Source organism: Leiobunum rupestre, chromosome 4, assembly GCF_980474605.1.
Source record: "Leiobunum rupestre chromosome 4, qqLeiRupe1.1.hap1, whole genome shotgun sequence".
Lineage (NCBI taxonomy): Eukaryota > Metazoa > Arthropoda > Arachnida > Opiliones > Sclerosomatidae > Leiobunum > Leiobunum rupestre.
The window spans coordinates 30,585,457-30,590,909 of record NC_143387.1 but is presented as its reverse complement, the minus strand read 5'-3'; positions in this window follow the sequence as shown (position 1 = coordinate 30,590,909).

Below are 5,453 nucleotides of genomic sequence, written 5' to 3'. Positions count from 1 at the left end.
TACTTACCTGAATTAAAATATTTATTCATTTATTTTCTTTTGGAAACTTAAAATAAGATAAACGAGGATTACGTGTTTTCGATGTTTTACAATTTAAAACGGAACAATATACCCCAGGCATACTAAACTATTTAAAAACCTTGTAAAACTAGCATTAAAAATCGGGAAAGTTTTTGCGTCTTTTTTAAACCTAACATCGAAACGCGCGCGCTGTGATACCGTAGCCACTGGTGGCGCCATCGCTCTTACGGTAGTAGTGGACATTTTTGGGAAAAAAAGGTAGTACGCTTTTTTGAAAGAGAGACGCCTCTATAATCTTTACACTCTCTGCCAATAGCATCGGTTGAAAATCGAACCCGGGTCCCGAAGCTTATTACTCAATAGAGAAACTCAGTAATACGAACCGATTGAATGTAAGCGAAAAAATTTAATCTTCAGTGGAAACGAATACATTCGTGCCGGATGGGAATCAAACCTAGTTCTATTTCAGATCATTTCGAAAAAGCTCACATCATAAAATCGAATCTAGTAGACGTGTTAATCAATTAAAATTCATAGTTCGGAGTCATTGACCTTTTAATTAACTTATAAGTGGGTTGTTCATAAATGAACCTGGAAAAATCTTTGGAAAAGCTATGCCTTAGTTTTCTTTGAGATATTCCTCCTTTGAAAAACATTAAATCCTCAATAGATTTCAATTAAAAAGTATTGAGAATGAGATGTACGACCACATCGAAAAGGGTTTAATATATAGTTTTGAAAGCGCTTTTGGTCTGAACAAGAACAGACTAATTGCCTTTTCGTTATGACTAACTCAACAAAATGAGCATACACTTACTTGGTCAGATATAGCCTTGTTTTCTGGTTTGCATTTCTTGATGAGAAACTCCTTCCTCGGGGTGTTTTGCTCTCCTAGATCCTTCATACAGTCATCCTTCATCTTCATTATCTTTAAAAATAAGTAATACTAACCACCCAAAGTAAACAACTATGCAGTGCATTCACGCAATTAAAATTATATTAATTGTCTAGGAAGTAAAAAAAAATATTAAGCTTTTACTGAAAAACGTGTACGGAGAACGCGAACTACCATTAGTTTGTAAACAAAAAGGCTACGTTTACACGAGCACAAGTTCCCCCTACACATTTGTGCACTTTACTTAACCTCGCTCAACACCCAACATTGAACAATCAAAACATTCTTAGATTATAGATCTGAGTTTAAACTATGAAATAAGCTTCACAAACTTCTTTGGGCATAGCTGTTTGAACGCACTTTACGATCCTGTCTAAGTTCACTTCTTGGCTGATGTAATCTGAGTAAAATAGATTAGGAAATCGATTAGGTTCATTAAAGTGTCACCTTTATGTTTGTCTTACCGCAGAATATTTCTCTGGAAGAAGGACCCGCGAATACGATAAATACGCAAAGCGAAAAGCTCACAAGTTGCACTAACATCTTCAACATTCTTAAATCAAATACGCACGTGCCAAATCAAACGATAACTAAAATGTATTAAATTCAACGGAAAGTATCGAACCCGTGCACTTATTTCAGTTTCTGGAAATCGTCTGAAGGTAATACCACGAATACGTATTGGTGTCAGCTGAATAAATTCCACTGAATATATATGTGTATTTTTTGAATAAATATAAAATTTTCTTCTTTTCGTCAGTCGCTTACAGACATGTGTGTAAACAGAAATTATAAGAGAATGGATGGCGGGTAATTTTAATATACCGTAATTTGTGTGTTGAGCTGAACTATTACCAAGAATATATTCATGTTAACAGAGAATATGCAATGGCAAATATAACCTTGTTTTCATGATTCGCGGAAGATATTATCTACCTACGGAGACATAGAGTTTGGGATTTTCCTTGACTGTCCTCCCCCTTACCGGGGGAAAGGGGCAGAGATTACATAATGAAAGGCAAATAGGCGTGGTTTTTCATCGAGGAATCACGATGCGAACCGGGGGCTAAACACATTATCTATTCACCAGAAAACATATTTGCTAATTCGCAATACTTGAAGCCTGCAAGAAATTACAAGAACACAAAACATGGGTTTACCCCAACCATTTAAGAATGTACTTGCAATCTGTAATATGATTTCAACAAATTTTAAGGGAGTGTGAAGTTTCTTATATAAGGTAGATGAAAGACTTTCCAATTTTTCCCACCAGGTTTAACAGCATCTAGGGGCGATTTACGCTAAAAACATGTCCTAACGCGTGTTACATGCAATAGACAATTTTACGATTTAATTTCTACTTACTTTAAAAGCCAAGTGGCTTAAATATTCGAATTTGTTTTCGTTCAATTATTATCCTATGTCATAATACTTTCAAACGCAAAACGGTATATGCGAAGGTAAGAAAAGCATTATCGTACAGGATTAAAACTAAATAAAATGTCGAATTAGGACTTGTGAGCTGTAACCTGGCCACCATACAACGTGTGGCCAATGGGGTACCTTTATCTAAGTTTTAATATTCCTTAAACGTTTCAGTGTGGCATTTTTTTCTTGCTTTGATATTCAGTTAATGGTGGTGGTGTGGAAGGGCAGCCAAAAATACATATTCGACTTTATTCATCCATATGTTTTCTTGTCGTTGCGATAAATTTTAATAGATACCTTTGAAGTAAATCTTATTTGTTTTTTACAACTACACGTTTAAATTATTCATCCACATACTTCTACACTACATGATAATAACAGTCAATAAGGAATTCCTAAGCCTCTGAGAATAGTTATGGTTCAGTTATTTTTTTTTTAACTTCATGCAAATATCAATTTAGCGGGTGGGTAGAACTTTTTGGCCCAACTTTTAATATAGATGTTACTGCGTACAACAGTGCCTGTTAGACATAAAAGTAAAGCCGTATATGATATATTACAAGCTGGATAATTTAAATTTGAGATGCTGATCAAATAACCTATCGTGTAGGCTTGTTCATTTTAAAACAAATAAAACTTAATGGCTTTTAACAGGATTATATTGCCCTGTACTCCACATGCAATATTGGTCTAAAATCTTTGGTGTGACTTCACGTCAGGTACAGTATAATTTTTTCGCTACTCTTACAAATTGATCTATTATCGAGATTTCCAATTAGTTTAATATCAAAGAACAAAACATTAAATTATCTGGCCCAGAGCATAAGCCCATGTACCGCCTAGGATGAATCGGGGACTTTAAATTAAACTAATAAACCACTTCGAATGTTTCGTTCTAAATTTCTCTGAAGGTCCCTAAATATAAAACCTGAAAAAAAACTAGAACTTCATGTATATATATATATATATATATATATATATATATATATGAAAATTAACAAACACATAGGAGTTCGCCTTCCATATTGTAACTCAGTTAGTATTAGCAGAGTTTTATCGGACATTATGTCTGGCAGTAAATTTTCTTAAAGAAAGAACACGCCATATTTATAATAGGAATTTGATGACACTTTAACAATCAAATAATCATAGACATAAAGACATTTTGTTGAAGGCATTCACGTCACAACTTGAAAACATTCGGTACATCCGAGTTTTCATATTCCTAGGTACAATTGAGGACAAAAAATGATTTCCATATATTTAGAAATGGATTTTTACACCACATGCGAGACTTGGTGTTAATGGCTTACTCGTTAGTTTCTGAAAGGCACATCATGAAAGTCAAAGTCACGGAGTTTACGGTCAAATTAAGTTTCCGAATAGTTTAACAAAAAAATTGTTTATTTAGGCAATGTTCGACCTCTTCAAAGTTTTTAGGATAGCATAGTTTAAAATCTATGATCACTTCGGCTCGGTTCATTTGGGTTTATATTGATCGAGAAAATCACAGCAGCTTTGCAGTGTACGGCGTTTTATCAATGAGATATTTCAAAGTGTATCCTTGCTTTTCAGCTTCGCGCCGATTGCAAGGCGCGAAGCTGAAAGGACTTTTATATCTTAAAGTGCCTGTACCTTTCGAATTTATTGCAATACGATACACCCGAAAAAAGCATTTGCGTACGTAAATCAATAGTTGGTGGGAAGTGATGGAATTTGGATATTATATATACGGTATGTAGAACAGATTATCAAATGGAGAACAGCCAAGTCATTCCAAAATATCCGGCAAATTGTCGGTCACTAAAAAATAAACTGAGAGTATTTCCCAAAATTTGTACCAGAAGCGAGCTAAATTGCAAAATTACGCAGTTTGCTGAATTTAACAGTGAACATGTATATTGAAATACAGTGGTGATTGTTAGTATGGTTAAAGGCAAAAGCTTAGCCCGTCTATCGAGGAGCAGCTTCCAGGTTGTCTTAATAATGATGATTAAAACCTTTCATATGGTTTAGAATGATTTAATTTTTATACAGCTACAGCTAAGTTTAGAATTAATCACGATTAATAATCTGCAATTCGCCCTCTTTATCTCTTTTTACATTTTTTTAAATCTTTTTAAAGAATGTTATTTCTGATTATTATGATTAATATATATCGCACGCGTCATGAGGATATTTAAGGGGTTCAATAGTCCTGTAACTCTGCCTACATATATTTTTTGTAAGACTTAGATTACATTAAATCTGTACATAATTTAGATATATAGGTTCATTAAATTCGAAGTACGGCGATTTCAGATGAAGTTGACGATTACAATTCTGAAATCGATTGCTGGTTTTCAACGGAATTGTAAAATTACACTTGATACTTAATATTTTCCTACGAAAGCTTTAAACTGATATGCTATGGGTAGAAAATCTCACCAGAAAATAGCCTTATACGCAAAGAAAACCATTTCATACGTCCAGGAATAAAGACCAATTGTTATTATCATAAAGACGGCAACGAAATGAATCGAATTCTCACACTGACGATATGCGTGGTCGTCGCGGCATTCTTCCTCGCCCAACTGTCGTCGTATTCCGTCGGTGCTCAATCTGTGACAACTGTGAGTTCCTCAAACAGCACTTCTTCCGATAAAGGAAAGGAAACAACAACCCAGTCCATCAAATCCACCACCAAAAAATCAGGATTTAAAGACAAAACCAAGTCCTTTTTTGGAAGCGTTAAAAGTGAGTGAAAATGAAACCGTAATACGTGCACGCACCAATCATGTTCATTTCATCAATAGCCTAACATTTAATCACTTATATATTTGACGTAAAGCAATTTTCCTGAATTAAACCTAGTTCAATGGATGTGACGTAAATGGCGTAACTTTCAGCACGCTATGAAATAGTTAATCATTGTTTTAGTTGGGTAATGTAATTTAGGGAAGTACCATATCATAACCTCATCTGAAAGCATACGTAATTTACCGGCTAAGCCAAATTTATCACAAGCTTCGCAATCGCGAGATTCCGTAAGCCTTTAAATTGTATTATTTGCTATTCGATCGGTGAAGTTGACGGAAAATACCAGAAGTATAAGCATAATATCCTTTTC